The sequence below is a fragment of the Nyctibius grandis genome, chromosome 7 (assembly GCF_013368605.1).
Source record: "Nyctibius grandis isolate bNycGra1 chromosome 7, bNycGra1.pri, whole genome shotgun sequence".
NCBI classification, from domain to species: Eukaryota; Metazoa; Chordata; class Aves; order Nyctibiiformes; family Nyctibiidae; genus Nyctibius; species Nyctibius grandis.
In genome coordinates this window covers 8468287-8492921 of record NC_090664.1, presented here as the reverse complement: position 1 = coordinate 8492921, position 24635 = coordinate 8468287, and positions in this window count along the sequence as shown.

The following is a 24635-nucleotide window of genomic DNA, read 5'->3' as shown; positions in this document are numbered from 1 at the left end:
AAAAAAAAGCACTGCTTGACTATACAATGGGACTATCTTTAGCAGATAGCGTTCAAGGCCCATTACCACCTTCCCCCTCTTCTTCCCACAGTCTAACCCACATCATTACTACCCAAATGAATAGTCTTTTCACCAGACTTTCTCAGCTGGAACTGAAGCAGAGATTTAAGTCAAGCTGTCCAGCTCCTCAGGTGTGTGGGCTGCCCACCACGTCTGTCTAGCCAGGTGTCAAGTATCTCTCTAGTGTCAGACCAAGGATCTGCGTAGTGCTGTGTCCTGCTTCCAGCTGTGGCCAGATGTGGGTACCCGGAGAAGATTTCAAACATGCCAAGCATGCATTTCCTGAGTGTGCTCTCGGCCTTCAACTATCCAGGGATTTTCTGAGTCAAATGCAGTTTCTATGTACTAGTGACACCCAAGGTATTTCTCTTCCATGAACTTGCCTGCTCTCCCTTTGAATCCCTGTTCCAGCTGTTGACCTTGATGACCAGCTGTTGGTCCAGATTACCTATTCTCTCCTCTCCATCGCCACCTAGTTGTCACCATTTTCTTCCCACATCCTTGTCACCAGTTCCTACTGCTGTGTAACTTTACCATATCTGTGTAACTTTCTGTTGCTCATGTAATGATTAAAGGTCTGGGAAATTTTAAAAAATATTTTTAATAGTAACATGTTCTTAGGTTTATTTTTTTTTATTATTAAGCTGGAGAGTTTACAGGTTTGAGTTTGGAAGTAATCAAACAAATGTTTAAACTGGGTAAAAAAGTGAATGTGATAACTACTGTTATTGTGGGGAAAGGCTGGGACAGTGAAGTGTGCTTGGGAGTGGTAACCTTTTCACCTCAATCAGCAGCAACTGGAACAGTTTGCTGTCAGTCTGCCTGTCTCCAGCTTGCTAAATGCTCAGATACTCCATGCAGAGTGGAGCTGCCTGAATTTACAAATAGCTTTGGACACCCTGAAACTGCCTTTTTATTTTTTTTATTTCCAACAAATAAGTGATTCTCTAGCTAAAAATAACATAAGTACCTATCACAACAGTACCAGTTGCTCCTGGGTGTCTTGGAGTTTACAGCGGACCTGTTAACTGGTAGTCTTACAGTGGAGGAGGTGGCGGATATGTACATTTGTCCAGGCAGGGTGTGCTTTCCACCAGAGCATTGCTGATCAAGGCTGGGCTGCCTACTTCTGCATAGCCCGGGGGGAACTCTTCCTTCTCATGCAGGAACTTGGAGTCCACCACTCTGCAACAGAATTAATGATAGCAAATGGACACAGCTTGCAAACAACTGGGAGGCTGAAATTTGTTTGCCCAGAGTGTTTGTCAAATAGTTATGAATACAGAAGAGATTTGTTTAAAAAAGAACCTTGCTTGCAAAAAAACTGTAAACGGTGAAGGCAGAAATCTCTAAAATTATTTGTGACAAATAACTTTGTCAGTTCTATGAGCCTCTGTCTAACTCTTGCACAGATGGGAGTCACTCCATTCCAGAGTAAACAGTGCAGCCCGGCGCGCTCTCCGGTTACCAGGCTAGAAGAATGCAGTACATTTTCTGTGAATATTTGCTCTGACTTAAAAATATGCTTGCTTTATCTGTGTTCACACCTCTCTTGCGTTCGTGAGCTGTGAACACTTAAACAGTCAAGATTTACTCCTCTGGATACCTACCGAAAGCAAAATTAAACCTCAGTATTTGCGAATGGAATAATAGGTTTTAACGTGGGATCCTGTTTTCGGAAAGCCCTGCCAGGTCTCTGGAACAAAGGCTGTGAAGTCAGCCAGACATGGGTGTGCCAGTCTTCTGTAAATAAAAACATGCGTCTACATAAGTACGTCTAGCTAGTACTCATACAGAATTAACTGTAAGATACATATCTTGCCAACAAATCTGTCGAGCAGCTTCAGTTTGGTTTGTGGGTTTTTTTTTAAAGTAGCAGTGCCTCAGGCAAAGGTCTGTGTGGCCCAGAGAGGAAAAGCTGAAAATGGTCTGTACAAAACTTGTAGAGTCATGGCTCATCTGCCTCCCGTCCCTAGGCAATGAAAGCCACCAAGGGCCTTTGCAAAACCTTCTCCTGATTACAAGATTTGTGCTTGTCCAGGCAGGAAACTAACACTGCCATGGGACTTGGTGGCCCATTGCTACTGGAGAGGACATTTGCAACAAACTGTTGGCAGTCCTTCCCTAAAAGCAGAAAAAATATCTGTAGCTGCAAATAAACCTGGGAGGCTCCAATCTGCCAGAGGCTGATGCGCGACGAGTGTCTAGTCTTGTCGGGTAACATGTTTCTGGCCAATGCTACCCTCTCTTTAAGCATGCAAAGCAGGAGGGAAAGCTTGTTTCTTCATTGCCTGCTAAATCAGTGCGTTGATTGAGAGGACATCTCTGCTGGTTGATGGAGAGATAACTGTCCCAAACCACTCGTTTGGAAAGGCTTAGGAAGATGGCAGAACTAAGTGCTGCTGCTTTCTCCTGTCCCATGTAACTGTGCTGCCTCTTCCCAGGCCTCCCAGAAACCACGCCAGAACAAAAGGATTGAAATAGTTGCCTGGGTACCAAACCCCTGTGACTCAGCTGATGGGTGTAGCCCTGCTCTGCGTGGGAGATGTGTTATCTGTGTGCTCCGGGAGGGAGTTTGCATCTTAGCTTGCACAAACTGCGTGGCTTCCCTGCTCCCGGCAGTGCTCTGCACACTGGTGGCGGCTGAAAACCTACCTTGTGTGTGTCTGCGTATGTGTGTGCATCAACACACTGACACATACCAATCCTAAAAGAGGGCTCCCGCAGTTACGAAGTCCGTCAGTCGAAAGTTAGGAAATGCTGTAAGTGACTGTTCATGTCTGGATTCTGCTCCCCTTTTGCCTCCATCTTGGGCTAAAAATCAGGCAGGGGTCCTATGGAAAAATACAGCACTTCATTGCACATGTGTATGTGGAAGTAAAGGTGTTCTGGGAAAGCTGGTGTTACCCAAGTCCCAAGTGTTTGACTTCATACCCTCCTTGACATTCCTGCAGGGGAAGTTTTTTGCATGCAGTTTCCCAATGGCAAACAACAGCCCTCAGGCCGGGCCTGAGAACAGCTCTGTGACAAAGCCCTTGTTCCTCTGCTTCTGTCCTTGCTTTTGTTTTCCTTCCCCCTGCTTTCCTCTTCCCTCGGTCCCCAGCATCCCCAGTGCAATATGAGGCACTGGTGGTCAAGCAGTGTGTGACCCCAGCACCTTTAGAAGGAGCACTAGTTTGCTCTGAGGTATTTTAGCTCAGTGCTAAAAGGTTTCTGAGGCATACTCAGGTGGGGAGGGGGAAGAGTAGTGAGGGAGGGAATGGGGGGGAGCAAAATGTTTATTCATTTTTAATGCCTTATCTACTGTAACAAAATTGGGATAGCAGTTCACAAGTCTAGGAAAAGGCATGGCTTTAGCCTGAGGGCTCTACCTGCTGCATTTGAGATCTCCTGCAAATAATAGTAGTCTCCAAGCATTTCAAGAAACCTGCACAAATTGTTTATCATGCAAAATGTTAGGCAGCCTAAATACAGGAGTAAAGACCTGAATGATTGTGCCTCAAACTGCTTTTTATGACTGTTTCTTAACCAAAGTTTATGTGCTCCGAGCAAAAGTGTTCTCCTCCCTCTGCTTTACCTTGGTTGCTTTATCAGCTTCTGGGGATCCTACTTGCTGCTTGGACACCATAAAAAAATGTCTGATTTGGTGGTCCTGATGAAATGTGGCCATGTTTCGTGTTCCGTGGTTAGGTAAGATGGCTATTGGGGCAGAAAGTTTTCTTGGAAATCAACGCTAGCTTGGCATGGCTGAGCATTGGGGTAGCCATGGGAATCTGCTCTCAAAGCTGATAAAAGCCTCGAGTGCCACTGCCAGTGTCCAGCAGAGAGAAGGTGAGCAGGAAAGGTCAGTGCTCATGGCGATCTGTGAACTGCCTCAAGGGGATGGGAAGATACATAAAATAAGGTGGTGGGGCTGGTGCAGGCAGGGAGGGAAGCTGCTCTGGAGTAGTTCAGGAGGCAGACAACCTCCTTTGCACTGAACAGTAAATGGTATCAGGAAAAGTTGTTTGCAGATCCTAAAATGAAGCCTAGGAGGACATGGAGATGGAGTAAATGAAACATGCAGCTGGCTGTTGTGCCAGGCAGCACCGGCATCTGGACCTCCTCCTTTCCTCACTCTCTTTTCTCTCATCTCATGGCTTCCACTGCTCCTTGTCTGTAAGCTGTGCCTTTTTCCACTGAGTAGTCCACAGCAGGCTCCATTAGCACCCAGTCACATCCTCCTGACTGCAGCTCTTCTTTCAAAGGCTGTACCTGGGCAAGCCTGTGAAAATACCTCATCACAAGGATGCAGATATCACATGTCTGTGCAGAAAGGGAGTATGGGTGAGAAGAAACTCCGCTGTAAGATGTCAGAAGATTGAGGCTGTCAGAAAAAATAGTAGCATGGAAATTACTGCATTAGGTAGGTCCAGTAGTCTCTCCAGTCCTGTGTTGTATCTGATGTGAAATGCTCACAGGGACAAGTGAAAATCCCTTACAATAGGTAGATATGGAGTCTTTTATAAGAGGCGAGTCTTCTCCTCATGTCCCTTATTGAAATTAGTATAATTGTGGGACATGTGGCTCTTTATTGCTCCTGAAACTCTCTTAGTATTTAGTTGTGCATATGAAGATTTCATTATATGAGTCAGGAGAGACCTATGGCCTTGATGGCCATGAGCTCCACAGTATGTGTCTGTTTTCTTTTCTCTGTTTTGCTCCCTGACATTCTTTGAATGATGTCTGCATAGTGATACAAGGAGAAATTCAGTATAGCTTTTAAATACCATTCATTTACGTCCTGTGCTCTTATTTTTTCCCTAGCTTTGTTGTTGTCTCTTCTGTTGTAATGTTCTTAAATCTTGGTTCCTCCTTCTCTTTCTCTACCCTCTTTGGATTGCCCCTGCCTCATCCTTGATTTATTGCTGGCCACCCTGTCTTCCTGAAGTGATGCAGTTTTCTGGTCTGCCTTTTGCATGGGTTGTTCCAACATGTGCTTGCTGGCCTGGCATTTTGACCGCTGCTGTGCTGCTCGTCCACCCTTCTGGCAAGCTGTTGTGAAGTTTTCTTACTCTCTAGGTGTTACCAGTCCACTGTGCATCATCTGCAAATTTTCCCACCTTGCTGCTTCTTCAGGCAAAAACCGCTACATTCAGCATTTCCCAGTATTTCTGAGGGGTTTTCTACAGATGGAAATGAATGCTCCATGGGAAGCTAGATTGCTACTCTGTCCTAATGCCCTGTGTCATCCTTTTCATGCTCCCTAGGAGAAGATACTCCTCACAAGGCACTTTTGGGCTCTGTGAGATGACAAAGACTGGATCCTTTTACCTGAGTACTTTCCATGCATGATGCTGGCTCTTAGCTAAGCCACGGTTTGGGCTTAAATTTTCCAACTGGAGCTGGCTTTGGGATTACTGCTGGCAAACCAGTCTGTAGCACAGTCACAGCAGTCCCTCCAGACCCTATGAGACACACCGTGGGCCTGGGCAAGGCCAGTGCGTTCTTAAGCATGGCTCAGAGCTTGGCCTGTGTGCCTATGGGATTGTAGGCAGCAAATGGGAATAGTGAGCCTGGAGCTGCAAAGACGCTTAGGGTGAGCGAGTCCAGCTGTACTCCATGCACAGATGCGGCAAACACGGATCTTTTTTCCCCCACTCACTCTCTGAGCTAAGTCCCCCTAGAAACAGACCTGGACTCATGTCTTACTGCCCTATAGTGTGTGGACCGTGGTAAAGCCTTCCTTGCTTTTCTTAGGATGCAGTTCACGTCCATTTTGAGCCGTGAGGGATTCCAGCATATTTCTAGACCTATGGTCTCCTCCTATTATCTCTGATCTTTTCCCACCCCTTCACTAATAGACAGTCCCCACTTCGCATCTTGAATTCCAGTTGCCTAGAAAACAATCAGCAAATAAACATTGGAGGAAATATTGGGGAAAAAAAACCCAAAGGTGTCTAGCAGTTGGGCTTGCTGCCTCCAGGCAGGTGCAGGCTGCATGTGAACAGCAGCAATTCACTCAGCAGTGCTTTTGAAACCAAGGAGCTGACGGCACTGGGAAAGCTGAGTGATGTGATGGGTCTGGGGCCAGGGAAGCATCGCGTGTGGATGCCAAGCAGACAGCTGAATTTTAGACACCACTAATTTTAGTTCAGCCTGGTTTGCTTCACTGAGCTTTCCTGCTGTCATTCAGGTTAATCATAATTCTTTCCAAGACTTAAAACTCTCGGATACACAAGAATCTAATCCGAGCTTTTTTTTTTTTTCCTTAAGACGGGGTTTTCCTTTGTGCTCTGACCTTACCATGAATGTGTGTTAGACCAATACCAGTACTCATGAACCTGCTGTTCCATATTCTTTTCTCCTGATGATGTTCTTTAACCTATTTTACATGTAAAACACTTCATAAAATGCAGCCAAGTGTTTAAGCATTCAATTCCCTTCCTTCGCCTGCCCCTCCTGTTCCTATGGTTGGTTGCAGATCACTGCCTGGAAGCTGGCAGAGAGAGCAGGCAGCAAGGCGAGTTCTGTTCCTGTGAGAATAACTGCTTTCAAGTAATTCTTTATCCAAGGTGACCAGTGTGCACTGATACCATATCTCAGCTGAAAGCATGGCAATTTCTGACGGTGCAGTCATCTGACCCTACCCTTAAACAAAGCCGCGCTTCGGTCCCCAGGCAGCATTGCTGCAGAGAGACAGGGGTGGGTACAACTCCACACATCCTCTGTCTTCTTTAAATCCTGTAACTTTCTCCTGCGCTGCTCTTCTGGGCTCAGCTTCCTATGTGTTTGCAGCGGTGAGTGAGGAGAGGGTCTGCATGTAAATTACTCAGGTGTAAAAATGAAAGAATGGTTAAAACCTGATTCGAAAATAGACCAGGCTAATAGAGTTTCATTTAATCTCCAGGTTGCCATTCAAGATGCAGTTTGTGTAGGTTGTGATGAAATGTGGTTACCACCAGACAAGTATTCAGTGCCTCACATAATGAAAATTGGCACTTTGCAGCAATTTCTAAACAGACACAACTGCAGCTGCTGTGGGGAGGCTGAGGCCATCTGTTCCTCCCCGCAGCTGCTGGCCCCTTCCCGTGGCCCTCCTCATCCTCATCCCCAGCCCTGCTGCGTTCAGCGGGAGCAGCCATGGGCATGGGGTGGGCGGTGGTGGGGTTCGTCACACTATGGCAGTTGGAGGCAGAACAGGTGCAGGGAACCTGGGGCTGCGGTTGCATGATTCCCATGTATTTCTGGGATCTCTTACTCCAGAATCATATATTTTAAATGGCAATTGACATACAATAGCAGTGGAGCGCAGGAAATTTGTGTCATTGCCAGTCTTCCCTGCTTGCCCTGTGTCCATTCAAAGCTGAGTACTTTGCTTTGCGTTTCTGGTTTCAGTCTATCATCAGGCTCCACGATCTTCCTTTGATTCAGATTTACAGAGCCATGCCTAGAGAAGGTGATGTCATATTCCTTTTTTTCTTTTCTTCTAGCAGTACCTGCTCAGCATACTGCAACCAGGGTTTCGTCACGAGTGTACACTAGTCTTGCTCTGTGAAAGCCTGTCGAGGTCTGGTCCATGCAGACCAACGTTGTTCTGCAGTGGTTCCTCTCTGAACGCTTCTGCTCTGGAAGAAGAGCATGTATGAAGGCAGCTTTTCTACCATGGTGAAGGGGCTTTGCATTCAACACTTGGTTTATTTTGTCATTGTTTCCCTGCAAAGACAAATTTTGAACTTGTAGGGAGTTCCAAGATGGATCCTTGGGATCTGATTACAAGGAAGGCTGGGGAAAGATGACGGTTTTTATGCTATACCTCCCACTGCTCTGGTGTGCTCACCTTGCTCCTGGAATAGTCTCTGCTGCAGGATCAAGACAAGAAAGGATTTGATTCCCCTCAGAGATACGTTCCCAGCTTGCATTAACATCCAAGTTGCAAGTAAAGATCTGTGGAGATCAGGTGCACAAGGCTGGTATAGTTTTTCTGCAAATATGAGGCAAATAGGATCCCTAGCCACCAAAGTTTAACAACTATAAATTTCAAGACTGGTCCATTTATCAAAAAAAAATAGGCCCTGTGGTAAAGTTCTCCCTTTAGTTATGAAAGTCTCCATGTGACATAAAATTGTCTTTCTACTTGGTCAGAATTACTGCTTGTGTCAATGGGGTTCCTGCCCACAGCAGGGAAGAGGGAGGAAAGCAGGGAGCCACCATGCAGTGCAGCAAGTAGAGTCTTCCTGCAAAGCCTTTGTTAATGGTGTGTTTCTGGGAGCTGGTCCAGGGCCATTTCAGAGCGTCAGTATAATTTTACTGTTATTTCTTGGGTTGAGTTTAGATCCATGAGGCTTTATCTTTGGAAACAACCGTTTCCCAGAGCAGTGTCCCTGTCCTCATGATGAAGGGCTCTGCAGTACATCCTTTGGTTCTCTAAAACACGGCACACTTCACAGACCTAACGCGTTTCCTAGCTGATTGATGGCAACTCATTTAATGCAACGTGTGGGTCTAAAACTATGAATATATCGAGCTGTGGAACAATATATTTCTTCTCAGGGATGCTTATCATACACCGCTCTTGCCTTATCATACACCGCTCTTGCTTAAGATGGAGGGAGCAATTGCATTTTATCACCTGTTTGCAAAAAGCTAAAAAATTTACAGGCAGAGCCTCTGAAATCTGATGTCTTGACACATTATGTTTTTATTGTTTGCTCTATGGCCCTGATGGAGGCACAGTGAAAGCCGAGTTCTCTCTGGACAAGCCAAAGTATCATCCTATCAAGGTATGGATGGAAAGTAAATCAGTGTGAACTGCAAGTGGGTCAGCAGCTCCGGAGCACCTACCTGTGTACACCCTGACACTGATGCTCCACGTGAGGCTGATCATCCCTCTTTAATCAAAGGGTGATTGAAGCAGTTGGTCAGAAACAGGCTGTGTGATCCAGGGACGGCTGCGGCAAACAAGGAATGGGAAAAGATACGAGGAGGAGACGTGAGCATGCATATGGGGTGGGGGTATGGCTTTAGTGCTAACCTCCTGTGTCCCTCCAGAGTGCAGTCCTCACACTGGCTGTGTGCTGTGGCCACATCCAAGGCTGGAGCCTCTGTCTTGTAAGCAAAGAAAATAACTGATTATCTGTTTTTTAGCAGTTTGTGGGCCAAATGCATGTCTGGTGTAATCAGCTTTGCCTTCTGTGGGCTTAAATTTGGAAGAGGCTTCGAGCAGTTTCTCTCTTCTGTCATGTTACATGTAACAGCCATCACAAATCGGGATCCTCATGGTCATGGAGTCTAAAGGAATGAAGTTAGTGCTGTCTGGCTAATCCAGGGCTCCTTTCAAACATCACCCATCTCAAGAGCCAAATTTTATTTACATTTGCAGGGACCAGGCTGGTCTCAGCTTTGCCGCTTTCTGGGTTAAATGTTAATATTTTTTATCAAAAGTTCACTGACTAGCTGAGGGTCTTTTTCAACTTGTTAGGATTTACAACAAATATGTCACTAATAGGGTTTTTTTGCTGCATTACCCCATATTAAATAGAAGGTGAATCCTTCAAATTGCACTACATATGCATAGTTAATAGCTTAATTTATATTAAACACATATTGCATTGTTAGCAAATAACGATGAGCTACATGGTGACTATAAAGGGTTCTGTGCAACTCAGAATGTTGCACATCCTTACCAGGGTTTAGGAAATAGAAATAAGCAAGCAACACAATGTGTAGTTTTTAGGCAGCCATCATCAGAAATGACTCCCCCAAAAGATTAGGCTTCGACGCTGTGCATGGGTTATATTTTCAAACATATCACCTAGCCTATAGCCGCTCATGTTAAACACACGCCAGTCTTATGCACAGAGGCTCAGTTCCAGCTCCTGTGGCCACTTCAGTATTTGCATTTCCTTTGCTCTCTGTGACTGTAACCATAGATCCTACTACAACATTTGGAGAAATATAATCTTTGGCATTCAGTACATTTTCTCCACCCATATGCACGTGCACTTTTGAAGATGTAAACAGAAAATCCACTTAACTCTGGTGTCCATGGCCAGGAAAAGCTATGACTGGAGAGAATGAAAAAAAAAGTAATAGTTATGGAGGGGAAAAGCATTAATTTGAGTAGTTATAGCTCCTCCTCCAGGAGCCAGTGCTGCACTCTGCCAAGCTGTGTTGTGCCATCCTGGCAGCGCAGATAGGCTGCTAAGGCAGAAACGGGTCAGGGCAACATGCCCTGCACCAAGGGACGCGAAACAGCACCTGAGAGGGGTTTCAGCACTGCACAGAGCTTGTACTGGCCATTATGGAAGAGATGAATTTTAATGGAAAGGAACATAAATAGCTACTACGGATGGCCCCGGGCTAAATGGCTCACCCAGGCTATTTTGGCAAATACTTAGGAATGACAAATATATTCACCCATCAGGGCTGGCTCAGCAAATAGTCTGGATTAATGATAATGATCGCAGTGAATAATTCAACTGGATCTACTGGTAGTCTGAGAGTGAGTCGTACAGGCAGAGAAAATAAGGAAAATCAGATGGCTTGCTTGGGTGCTGGATGGCAGGCGAAGAAAGAAAAGGAGGCATGTAACGGAGCAAAAAGCTGCCCAACAGCTGGGGCACTCAGCTGGGATGTGAGACACAGATCCACCACATTCCTTGTTGGAGCTGAGCAGAGTGGTATTCAAACTGTGGAGCTGCTCTGGGGCTTTTCCAAGCAAAACCATGGGGAGAAGGAGAACAAGCGAGACAAGTCAGGCAAGACCAGGTCCAGGCAGGGACCTAAGAAAACTTTTGTAGACATGGATGCTTTTCCATGGGAAGTCTCCGTTTCTTTGAGTCAGACTTTTCCAAGGACAGACCGTTTTGTCAGAAGGCCCTTGCCCAGCAGTTCAACACCATCACTTTTACATTTCATTAAGTCCCTATAGCTGGTACCTTTATGCTGTCCGAATGGGCACAGCCTCAGCTGCACTGTGCCCAAATGTTTCCATATCTTTTCCCCTTCCTTTCCCATGTATTTCCCCTTCATTTCCCTTCCCAGCATCTCTGTTCTTTCTGGCCAAGAGCTGTCCCCTGTCAACCTTCAGGAGGGCCACTGAGGGCCAGTGGGTTTTGCCTGGGATTGGTGATCTGCTCGTGCAGAAGACATTGAAGGGTTTAGGGCTGAGCTTGTAACACGGTCCTGGGAGTGAGTGATAGGGAGGGAGAAGAAGGGGGTGAAGCTGCCACTGTGTTCCTAAAACTGCTACTTGCAGCAGATTTAGCATTGGCAGCACATCCTTTTTCACCTCATCCTTCTCTCCATGCTGTGAGGCTGGTTCATGCACCAGTCTGGAAAAGCTTTCCTTTCAGCTTCATCTTTTACTGCCGCACAAGGAGCTTTTAGATTAATTTCTGTTAATGAGGCCCTTGTGCTGCTGTTTCTGTATGCCTAAAATGTGAAGAACTCACAAAAAGACATGTAGGTCACCTCCAATGGTTTCTGCTCTTTATTCTGGTATCATGTTTTAGGGAGCTCCATGTCGTGTGGCTGTGTAGGGCCTCTTTTAAAAGGGTTTCTGCCTGGAGAACCTGGATCTCTTTTGCTTGCAGACACTTTCCTGGTGGGGTCTGCTAGCTAATTGGGATAGATAATGAGGCTGGCAGAATAGATTTATGAATGACCAGGTTACTGCTTGTGCTACTTTAATCACAGATCCTAGCCTTGCGTGGAGGGTATGAGCTCGGCACTTCAGCGTGGGCTAGCTCAAGCTTTGAAGACAAAGAGGTCAAACCATGGCTATTCCCACCTGAGAAACAGGAACAGGAATAGGAAGAGGGAGTGAGTTGCTCCTTCCCATGCAGTGCTGAGGGTCCTGTGTCCACTAGTGCTCTCTGCCAGGATGCCTGAGCTGGCAGCCGGGGGAGGCTGGGGTCAGCCTCTTCCCCTTAAACATCAAGGAAGGAATCAGTGCTGCTGAAACTAGCCTCTGAAGGATCCCCCCTGAATCTCCCTTACCCTGTGTCACCCAGGGTGCTTTGATTTCTCTCCAGTGGTACCCAGGAGAGGCAGCTCAGAGATCCTGGAGACCATATGTGTTCCAGTTGTTCTCCATCCCCTTTTGCTGGGGACACAGCTCAGTGGGGACAACGACATGGTGAAATGATCTCTGAGCCTAGGATGTGCAGTGTGACTGCTGGAAAGGGCTGAAACCTGCTGGTCCTGGGGCTGAACAGTCCTGGCGCAGGGACAGCCAGTGCACAGAGCAATGCCTGTGTGCAGCACGGGAGAACTGGGAATGAACTCTTGCAGGAATAATAATAATAATAAAAAAAAGAAAATAGTCGGGCCTGTATTTTATATTTCTCTCTGCCCTTCCAGCAACCCTTCCTTAAAAAGTTTATGTCTACATTACAAGAAGCGGTTGCATTTTCACACAGCCAAGTTCTCTCCCCCCTGTTTTCCATAGCTGAGCTGGCCGTTGCACAGCCTCGGTGGTGCGGGGCCTCTCGCGGACAGAGCCGTGTTTGTCTCGGAGGCATGTTGAACTTGGCAGGTACTGTACGTCTAACTCCAGTTTAAACTACCACCTTTCTGAAGGAAAAGAGTCTGCAGTACACAACGGCAGCCGCCACAAGGAAAATCTGCTTGCCCGGCTGGAAAACCCAAGCAGGGTTGTTAGCAACAATTTCTCCATCTTTTCATACAAATTTACTCCATGGTCTTGCAGATACTGACCTACCTGCCATTTTGTTCCAATTGAAAGAGGCTAAGATGGGGTGTCTCAGTTGCAATCAACTCGAATAGACTAATGTGTGTTAACCAGGCAGAAATACAACCTTAAAATACACAGGCCAGGTTCACCCCCCCTTGCAAACAACCATCTGTGGTGCATGAGGATCTGGTGTTGAGCCTGCTGTGCTCCTCCATGGCCTGATCCTTTCCTGTGGTTTCATCACTTCCCATGAACTGCAGCAGAGTCAATATCTGACGGTGCATTTCTTTGAAGCCTGGCCTGGGCGGTTTTTTCTCTTTGGCTGGGAGGAAGCACAAACTGGTTGCAGGTGGGGAGAGGGTTGATAGTGGGTATCTGTAGGGATCCTGTCCTGGAGGGTCTCTGTTAGCTTGCTGGTGGGAAAGGAGAAAGACGGTCATCTTGCATGAGGAAGAGGCATCTCTCTTTGGAAGGGCAGGTCTCAGGAGGAGCAACCCCGGTCAGAAATCTCCCTTGGCCAATGGGGGACATGTCGTGTCTGCAGGCAGTGGGGAAGACAACATGGGGTATTTCTGGGCACCAAAGCCTGTGTGCACACCACTGTGGAGTACAATTGTTCTCCATCGCCGTTTCCACCACCTTATTAAGCTTGCCATCAATAATACAGTGTTTCTTGTGCAGCTGAGATCGGAAAGGGCGGTCGCTGACTCACTCTGACTCACGTCTCCTGGGAACACGGGGTCATTCAGGTTAATCTCAGCCCTCCGCATGCCCAGAGACCCCTGGGGAGAGTGAGGGCATCCCCTCTCGGCTCTCTATTGTCACCTGCAAAGCCGGCTTGTCCTGGGGCAAGAAAAAGCCCCTTCTGAGGCCTGGGCTGAAGCAATGGATGAGGGAGCCTGGTCTGTGCCACCAATTTTCCTGGTCCTCCACCAAAGCAGCAGTTCCCCTTCTGGAGTGCCAGGACCCCCATTGTGGTGGGAGTGCTCTGGATGCCCTGGGTCGGGCAGACCAACCCGGGGAGCCAGGTCTCCCTGGGTACTTTGGGGCAGCATCTAGACCAGAGAAATGCAGCTGAGCTCACTGCACCATTTTTTCTAGTTTTTTTTAACTTGCTCTTCCGGGAACAGCAGAGAGACAGGGCAGAACAGGCTCCTGGGGAACAAAGTTTAGTTTCCTACACTTTGTCATTTAATGGTGTGAATTCTGAGGTTGATCTTTGCTCAGGCAGAGCAGAAAATTATTATCCTTGGTTTCTTAGGAAAGGAGGGCTTGGGGGAAGGGGGAGCACAGCAGGGCCTGCCTGGCTGCTGGAGAGTTAACTGAGCTGTAGTGCTGCTGTATGCCCAGGCTCTGGGCTTCCACAGGTACAGCCTGGGCTGGGGGCAGCCGCCAGTGAAAGTCAGTGATGATCTTTCTGCGACTCCTGAGATAACACTTCATCTTGCAGGGTTCTTCATGGTCGTTTTCTCTTTGTTTTTGTTTCTCTCCCAGGATGAAAGGGTGAATACAGGAGGGTTGATTGAGCAGAAAGGAAAAAGATCAAAACCAGCCTGTATTACCATCTTTCTGGCAGGTGCCATGATGCAGAGCCCATCAGATGGGCATAGCAGGGGTTAGAGAAGGATGAGGGAAGAAGAAGTGCTTTCTGAAATGCTTGTCTCCAGGCAGTCTAGACCCAAATTCAAATTTTCTAGTCAAAAAAAAGAAAAAAAAAAAGCTTTGACACTGGCAGTCTGCCTAAACATGTTTTTTATAGGAACTGTTAAGTTTTGGAACAGGACAGCAACTGTGTTGGAGCAGTAAACAAAATGTTAAAGTAAAGGAGAACGATTGACGTTGTCTGTGTGGTTGTATGCTGATGATGCTTTCCAGATTCAGTTACATTTTCCTGTTAGTGGCATGCTTCTCCCTCTCTTTTTTTTTTTTTATTTGCCCACTTCCTATTTTTTGTTTGCCCTCTTCCCAGTCTATTCCTCCCACCATTGCTCTGAATCTTCATCCATCCCAATGTTTCATAATGCCCAAAGGTCTTTGCAGTTCATCCAGTGCAAATACCTATTTTCCAAAGCCTCCAGGAGGTTTTCATGCCCTTCTCTGAGGTTGTGGGTTTTTCCCCTCAGTTCACTCTGCATATGGGAGACCACCACTATCCCAAAGCATGACTGGATCTAGTAGACTAGATCCAACCTCAGGTACCATCAGTGGTGTATTTACCTGTTGGTCCCCTCCCTATATATTGAATGTCTGATTATCACTTCCCACTACCCCATCCCATTGAACTCAAGCAGAAACGCTGAGTCTAGGGCAAGAGGGGGCCAATAAACCCACCAGGCACAGCAGTAGCACAGTGGTGATAACAGCTCTCCAGTGAAAGGTGTGAAGCCTCTGTCTCCCTCATCTCATCTGGTTGCCTTGTATGGTACCCAGAAGAAATGTTGCTAACACCAGCCCTCGTGCATTGTCATCTTGGATATATAGCAAGACCCTGTTATCAAGGTCCCCTCTTCTGGATGGCAACCAGGGCTCTGATGCACAAAATTAAAAATCCTGTGGCAGCTTATTTCCCATTAGGGGAAAAAAAAATACCCCAGCAGATCCATTGAATTAACCAGATGTGTTAGTAATATAAAGTGTGCCTTGTCCTCTGTCTTATCCCTGTCTCGGTGTCCGTTTATGCTGTTTCTGTGCACTTTCAATTTCATGTGCCACAGGTGAAAAGCATGTGTGTTTGTTTTCATGTGCAGCCCATGCCGAAGTGCAGTGGCCAAAGCTGCTGGGGGGAGGCAGGAGGGCCCCAGCAGTGGGGCAGCTGGGCTCTTCTCACTGCAGGGATGGGGAGGCAGTTTCAGGCTGGGCAGCGTGAGGAGCCCAGTTCTGCTGGAACGATAAGTACTTCCATACGTAAGAGTGTTGAAAGCTGTAGGATCAAACTCAAATTCGAGGATTAACACTCGGGAGTCTGCATACTACATGCCTGCAAAACTGATGTGATCAATCATGTTTTCATTTGCCTTCTAGTTCTTGAGCTTTTTGTGCCAGCACTTTTAAAGCTTTCTCTGAAACTGAGAGGGAGAAACATGTTTTTTCTCTGTAGACAGCTGAGCTTTTTGTGTAAAGATCTGGGGAGTCAGGACTTTGAGAGGAACACAAAGTATTGTCATACTTGCAGTGTAGTTGTGGCACCTTGTGACATTTGTCTCATTGCTTCCTCAGCAGCCTCTTCCAAACTCAGAGAGACAGATGTGTGTTAGTTCAACTTTTAAAAAGAATATTTCTTTCAGCTAGAAAATCTAAAACTTAAGTCTTCAAATTCCTTAGTGAAGTTTTGCAGCAGAAGCTGGATTCATAGAATCATAGAATCATAGAATTGTTAAGGTTGGAAAAGACCCAAAAGATCATCAAGTCCAACCATCGACCTAATGCCACCATGCCCGCTAAACCATGTCCTGAAGCGCCACATCTAGACGTTTTCTGAACACCTCCAGGGATGGTGACTCCACCACCTTCCTGAGCAGCCCGTTCCAATGCCTAATGACTCTTTCAGTGAAGAAATTCTTCCTAAGATCCAGCCTGAACCTCCCCTGGCGTAACTTGAGGCCATTTCCTCTCATCCTATCGCCGGTTACATGGGAGAAGAGACGGACCCCCACCTCACCACAGCCTCCTATCAGGTAGTTGTAGAGGGCAATAAGGTCTCCCCTCAGCCTCCTCTTCTGCAAACTAAACAACCCCAGTTCCCTCAGCCACTCCTCGTAAGACTCGTGCTCTAGACCCTTCACCAGCTTCGTTGCCCTTCTTTGGACTCGCTCCAGCAGCTCAATGTCCTTGTTGTAGTGAGGGGCCCAAAACAGAACACAGTATTCGAGGTGCGGCCTCACCAGTGCCGAGTACAGGGGAACAATCACTTACCTCATCCTGCTGGCCACACTATTTCTGATTCAATAGCAACCAAATGGTTCCCTAAAAGTCATGGCTCTGCCTTAGCATGTAGATATGTTTCTGCTTTCAGAGAGTAAATATCACTCTATGGTGCTGCAATTTATGCTACTGGGGAGGCTGGCACTAGTGCAAATACACTGTGAAGCTATATGCTTCCTGATCACTCCGAGCATCAAATTACTCCCACCTTGAAAAAGCTGGTTTTGTCTTTATTTACAGAGCTGGTCTTACAAGCAATGTACTTCCTTGGAAACGAAATTTCTTCCAAGAGTTAAAAATATGCATAACCCCATAAAGGGTTTAAAATATATCCTAGTACCATTCAGTGAAAGCTGCTTAATTGGAGCTCCCACACAGCGCCTTGCAATTAACGCTGATGCTGCCGTTTAGAAAAAATAGAGGAGGGAGGCTCAAAGTCAGAATACAATATACAGTAATGTCCTGTGTGGAAACATGGTGCACAGCTACAGACACTGTCAGTTATCTTTCATCCTGGTGTCTCCTGATCACAAATGAGTCCTACTCTTCTCCCAGACCTCTTTTTTTTTTTTTTGGAGGGGGGGAGCGCTGTGCTATAGGGGATCCTGGGGGCTGTACAGCTGAACTGCAGCACGTGTTCCTCTTCCCTGCACTGAGCAGGGGTGTGAGATACTGAATACATACTAGATACCTCCCAGGTCTTCCTTGCTGCACCATTTCAATCCTGGATTCATTGTGCACCTGCTCAAATGCTCCTGAAACTGAAGATGCTGCTTTGGGCAGAGCCGGGGGGAGGACTGGCTGATGCAGAATCCCTGAGTCATGTCCCAGTTCACCTCTGCAGCGAGGCTGTAGGGTAGCCTTGAGCTACGCTCCTCTCGGTACAGAAGGTACAGCAGGATGCAACCCTGAACTTCTGTGTGGGAACACCTGTGTGAGGATCCCCTGCAGTGCTCCCCAGCGCAGGACTAGTGAAAAGCCAAATTCATAACGTGGTGAGGAACAGCATCCTTCATTAAATCACAGAGGAACACAGCTGTAGGTAAGGAATTACCCTGTAGCAAATGAGGTTTTCCTCCCTCCTTCGTCCTCTAGTTCTCCCTCATGTTCAGCCCTGCATTTCCTCACTGACCTTTGTGGAGCTTACTTGGGATACAGATGATGGGGGTCAGTGCAAGTGGGGGGCAACTGTGCCTTTATTTAACTTCTTCACATGTAACTGGCTGATGAATGACACGAAAAAACAAAGACTTCAGGCATGTGGAGTTATTAAAAATTATGAAGGGAGGGCAGACATACGACGCTGGTCATGCTACCCAAATCCTAGCAACAGTGTGACCTTAAGCTCCACTGCTGCTTTTTTACAGGGTGTAATGGGCTATAGGAGGAGAAGGCCTAGGGGTACCTGGGCTTTGCTTTGTTTGCCCCAAACCCTCCCCTAGATTAGACAGAGCAGTAAAAAAAACCGAACCCAAAACCACAGGACAGGAATTTCCTTGTTGACAAGAACAGACTGGCTGAGCAATTCCTGGGGGCTTTCAGCAGCTTAACCACAAATTTGCTGTGGAGCCTCACGTTCTGAGAGCAGTGTGGGTAGAAACTGCTCCCTTTTGATGCTGGACCTTGAACCCATTTCTTTTTCAGTGTAACTGGCCTTGTTGCCATGGTTGTTACAGCTTGCAAAGGTGAAGCGGTGAGTTTGCATCACGAGAGGCTGGAAGCAGCCGTGTTTCTTCCTCCCGCCTCCCGCAGCCGCCCCCCACCCTCTGTCTGACCACACCGAGGTTTGACGGTGGGGAGATGCATTTAACCTATATCAAAACAGCCCCACCGCATTCAGCCACGCGTATCATCCCATCGCCGCAGCGCGGAGACAGCCTGGCTTCCCCACCACCTGCCCCGGCGAACCTCATCGCAGCTGCCGGGGTAAGAGTCTCACAAAAAAGCCAAGTCCTCTGTGCAGCCTCTCATCCTAGCAGGAAGGCGCAGTGTGCAGGACCGGTGATGATCAAAGGCCAGCTATGAGTCATCTCAAATCCAATGAATGATCATTAGATGGGGGAAGAGGTAATTAGACTGGCTTCACTACCTTGCTGTTATGCTCAGGGGAGTAAAGGGGTGATATTGCTGCCGTTGAAGAACTTTATTTGTTAGGAGTGACTCACTGGGTATGCGTCACAAATTATACATGGGAAAAAACTACCGGTGCTCCCTGTTGGGAGCTGAAAGTCCAGTGCAGTGTGCCCAGACAATCCTGGCAGCTGCCTGATAATGATAGCATCATCGGGTGAGTGTTCCCTTTCATCTCACCTCGAGGGAAACTGTCAAAGTCAGGTCTGCTCTTGCCACCAGTAACTTACTGGGCTGCGTACCTGCCCCACTGCAGAAGCTGAAGGGGAAATGGCTTTTCACAAAACTAGCAGAGAATCAGAAGAACCAGACATAGAGCCCTGGTATCCCAGGCTGCCAAGATCCCACGAGGACTTTCTAACCTTTGAGAAGAAATTTAACCTGCTGATCTGGGTCAAAGCTGTGTGAATGCTCTGTTTCAGTAATAAGCTACAGTGAAGTTTGATCGCAAAGCCAAGACATTTGCAGTATCCAAAATCTGTCCCCAGATCGGAATTTCACAGTCGAGTTGGCCCATCTTTTGTTTTAAAAAAAAGTTGTTTTAAAAAAAAGTTGGAGCAAACTTTTCTTCTTATTTGACTGATTTTTATCCCACGGACTTGCAAACCAGGTCTTCTTAATAAACTTAATAGACTTTTAAAAGATATATTTCCTAATGTTTCTGCTTCCAGAACAGCCTGAGGTGTGGAAAGACAGAGGCAATCAACAATAAAAGGAGACAAAATAATTGCTTGGATCTTTACATTCTTTTTGCACTTTGAAACCTAATTTTAGATTGCAGCCGAGGCTTAAGGTTTGTTCTTAATTTGCCCAAACTGTTTTTATTTCTTCCTCTAGAACAAATCTGGTCAAACTGTGTTTGCCCTTCAAACCTTAGTTCTGAGAAGTGCCCAGTGCAGAATTGCTCAGTGTAGTGAATGTAAACACCAGGAAGATTACTTATTTCCTTTGTGCGTGTTCTTTTGAGTTGGAATTTGATTATAGCACTTGAAGAATATCCTCTTACTGTATAAAAACACAATTACGGAGACTGATCTTCATCTTCACTTCAGAGGAGGTACGCTGCTAAGGTGTGTAGGTGTAAAGCAAGCATGTCACATCTTCTGGTGGGATGCTGTACTGTGCGTCTGTTGGGATCCCTCTGTGGTGTCTGCTTTGAGATGGTAAGTCCTGGGCCAGGTATTTCTGCTTTTTCATTAAAATAGCCTTTGCATAATCTCAGACACCCTGAGCGGGTAATGAAGGGCTTGATCCTGAAAAGATGCTGAGAGCTGCAGCACAGCCAGAAGCTGGGTGGTACCTCCTTGCTGCCCACCCAGTGACCCCAAAGCAGAACCACATTTCCCATGAAGGTGCTCATCGCCTGCTGCTCAGCCTGTACCCCGTAACTAACATGCAGCCATTGCTTTCCTGTGCACGGACACATCGAGGGGACCTGCGGGTGTTTCTGCACTGGCACCGAGGCAGTATCCAGCTTAGCAACAATCAAGCTGGTCCACTGAAGGTGCGTCGCTGTGAGCCGTTCACGTCAACCACAGCTATGGGGTGTGCCTGGCAATTGCAGCCTGTGCCATGACTGATACTGGAGACAGGTGAATTAAAGCTACCTGTTTGCTGAATACATACAAACACATCCATCTCTCAGACACACACACATGCAAAGTCAGAAAAAAAAGGGCCAGAACTGCCGTGTATAATGTCATGATAACCCACTGGTAAAAGCTCAATACCTGACCTGCCAAAATTCTACCATTCTGGTCTTAAAGTCCAAGAGACTGGTGAAACCAGGTGGGCATTTTTCCAGGAGATTTTGGAAGAATATAGATGATGGCTTGGTTGCAGACCAGTAGGACACTAGGGAAGAGCATGGCATGCCCTCCAAGACCCACACTGTTTTGGTTAAACCCTGTTCTGATTTCCAGTCTCAAAGAGTTCTGTGGGTTTGAGGTGCACCTTCCCAAAATGCACACCCCACTCCCAGCTACTTGGGAAGCTGCAGCCCATACAGCATGCCTGGCAGACAACTGCCTTCTCCAAGCTGGTTTGGCAGTTGGTAAGCTCTCTGAGGCACAGTCTGCCTTGCACCACGGACCGGGCGCTGTGCAGATGCACCAGGACTCTGTTCTCTTCTGGTCAGAGCTTCTGGGTGTTTCTGCAACTTGATGGGGAATCCTGGCCTGGTTTTTATCTGCGTCCAGAATGAAAGCTCATTTTGCTTTTCCATCTCCCGCCCCCAAGTCTGGGTAGCTTTGTTTAGAAGAAATTATACAACTAAATAAGAGCCAGTATGAAAAGCCAAATCTTGAACGGATCAATGGACACAACTGCACTGCGGGTGATGTGTGGAGAGGCATATCTCTGGGAGGCTAATCTCCCGAGCATGGAAAACAATACGAGGGCACATGTAGCTGCAGGGCTGCAGAGCGAGATATTGGAGGGACACACAGAACCAGGGATGCACGCTGCATTTACAGCTGGTGGGAAGCCCATGCCATGCTGCTGGTTATCTCTGCTGATGAAACCACAGCTCGGCCAGATGTCCCTCATTTTGCTGTGCAGATCTCTCTCTCATGGAAGAAACTATCTTCTCCCCTCCATTTTCTGTCACTGCATTCAAGCCCTGTTCAACAAAGCATCCCTGTATCATCTGCTGGTCACGTCCCTTCTTTCTGAATTCACACCAACAGCAAATTGGGATGGATGGTAGCTATTTCTAAGTGAGGACGAGTGTTCACATCCGTAGCATCAATACAGAAGTGTTGCTCCTATGGGGCCACTGCTCTGCAGAGAGCAGGATGAGCTGCCCTGGTCACTGTCCCGTGTGGGGTGCAGAGCAAAGGTAGCCACTTGGGTGGGAGGGGAAGGGGAGATCAGATGCTGCCAAGTGTTTTATGATAACATCTTGCTGAAAGCTGCATCAGATGTTGGAGTTAAAATTGCTTCTTCATACCCTTTCGTTTTTGCGGTCAGTTTTGCCAGGATCACAGTGGTGTCTTTGTGAAGCCACAAAAGGCAATTAACAAAGGCAAGGCCAGATCCTGATCTGGGTATGGGATTTTCTGGCCCACAGCTTTCAGTCATGCTGGCTGCAAGCGCAGCAGACACAAAGTCTGAGTACGCAGAGGGTGACACTGCAGAACCCCACTGAAATCAGTGGAAATCTTGCTGTCAGAACCAGGGACAGGATTTCACTGAACTTACTCGAAATACAAAGATGGTAGCAACAAGGGGAATGGTGTGAACCTAAAGCTTCTTGCATTTTTAAGATTGCAGTTTTAGACTTCCTGTAATCCTTTCTGAAGATCTCTTATTGAGTATTTCTTTTCCCCTGCCACTAAGCTGCTGCTGCTGGCTGCCAAGGGGACTATCAGCCTGTCCCACACATTTGCCAGGCCTCACATAGTTTTTCTGTCAGGGAGAAGGGAATGGTGATGGAGAGCAGCCTGATAAATAAGTCATTCAGGATCTCTTCCTATGGGCAGATCATTGCTGTCCAAAGCAAACCCAGCTCACTGGCAGACAGACACTTCATCTTTGGGGTCTCCTGCAGCCTCAGTGAGCCAGGGTTAAACATCTCCTCTCCCTGCTTCTTTTTTTCCCCTCATAAGACCAGAATGGAGAAGCAAGTGGGGTCCAGTCTACCTTGAAATCTTAAAATGTTTTGGACGGGCTTTGGGGAGAGAGGAGGTTGCTTATTATAGTCCAATTTTCTTTGCTCACCAACTGCAGTCTTTTGCACTGGTACAAAAGGAAAATAATAAAAAAATCCCTGGTAAGTTGGAGTTTTACACCACTTATTATACCATTACCATGATGATAAGTGACTATGAAGTACGTAAAGGATCTAGAAAATCAGGTTTTCTTTTTCAGCAAGTTACTTTTTTAGGTAGAGCTAGTTTTATGTTATCCTGGTACTGCCTGACATACTGCATTATTTTTAATAAGCCAGAAATCTGCTCCAAGATTGTTGTGGCTGAAGAATTAATAAGATAATGTTTCCATTTTAGGAAATCCCCTGAAAACAAAATATAAAAAGCCTAAAAGCCACAAGCCTGATTTTCAGGGATTCTTATTGCCCAGGGCTCCCATCAGTTAGTGAGACTGGAGGCAGCACAGCGCCTCTCAGATGTCAGCTCTACAGTGTCGAGGGGTTTTACTGGTGCGGATGGGAGGAGAGCCTGGCTCGTAAAAGGAGGCAGAGTTTACCCCATAAGTTCCCATTTCTTTATTACTCGGTTCTGTCATGGTGGGAGCTCTCTCTATCTGCCTGCTTCCCTGGTGCTGGAGTGCCCACAGTGCACACAAACAAGCCTCTCCAGTTTTTTTTGCCTGGTCCTGATACTAGAAAAGCCATTTATCTGCTTCTCCGAAGGGGCAGCCATAGACACCTGAACCTTCAGTGAATGGGAGGGGAATTTATTAAAAACAAAGGAAGACTGCAGGTGCAAAATGTTTGTCATGCTAACACCTGAACAAACATATCACTGTGCCCTTGCTTATCTCCTTCCCACTCACTGCCTTTATGGAGTCCGGTGTCCTGCTAACTGCAGACGTATTAATCAGGCAGTTAGATTAGAACAAAGTCACTGCCTCTGTACAGTCTTATCTAGACCATATAAATGTGTCGTTATAAAGATCAGGGGCAGGCCGAAAGGGGTTTTTTATACCCTTGTGATGACCAAGCTGCTCACTGCTTCCTGTTTACGTGAATTCCCCGTGCCTCAGAGGGAAAGCCAGCCTCCTCAGCAACTGCAGCAAAGTCCTCTGTTATCCCACCTGTATAAATAAGTCTATATAAATATATAGCATTTTTCTCCTATTCCACCTTCATTTCATCATTTGCAGTCCTTTCCCCACAAATGTTCATTTTCTTCTTCAAAAACCAGACTGATGAAGCAAGGTCTCTTTCTGGCCCCATACCTTTTGCAGCCCATAGTTGTGTTAGTGATGGGGTTTTTCTCGGTGCAAACATCTCTCAGTGATTTCTGCTGCTATGCATTTGTTAGTCCTTGGTTTGTTACTGGGTGCCCCATGCTTTGCCCACTTCCCAGGGTTTTGCTAAGAAGAGGTTGATGTATTGAGATGAAGCTGCCCCAGCTGCATGGGAAGCCATTTGCCCAGGGCAGCCCCAGGGCAGAGTGGTGGTAGAGGAGGGAAGAAGGGGAGGCAGCCGGTGCAGGCAGCACTGCAATGCTGTCGCCATGGGACTGCATGGTGTTAATGCCTCCTTTCTGCCTCTTCCCTCCCCTGCCACTGCAGGCAGAAGCCTGGTGGCTGTAACCTGGGTTTTGGTCTTTCTCCCAGGTCCTGGGTTTTCCCTCTGTCTATTGTTTTTTTTCCCACCCAGCCCATGGCCCTGGAAGCTGTTGCAGGAAGCATCTCCCTGCATGAACAGAGAGTAAACCTGTTTTTCCATGTACTTGAAAAACAAAATCTCTCCCTTTCCTTTCCCCTTTTTACATTTTTGACGACAGTAGATAAAGCTGTGTGCAAACAAGGGTTTTGAGAGTGTCACTGTCTGCCTGGTATGCTAAAAGCATATCCGTAGTGGGCATTCAAAACACAAGATGCTTCTGTGATAAAATGAGTTGCGGGCACCATGGCAGCAGCCTAATGCTGTGCTCTAGCTGGGTTTCCTAGTCCACACCTATCAGAGTACCTCTGGAGAAGCTGCCCTGGTTTTCAGTCACCTCCTTTTTTTTGTTCCTTGTTCCATTTCCGGTTCATTAAAATTAGAGGTGGACTAAAGGTATGTCCTGGGAACTGAATGTCCTCATCCTTTGGAGATCTCTGAGTCACAGCTGAATGTAGGAGCAAATGTCATAGCTGAGTAAAGGGGATGGGG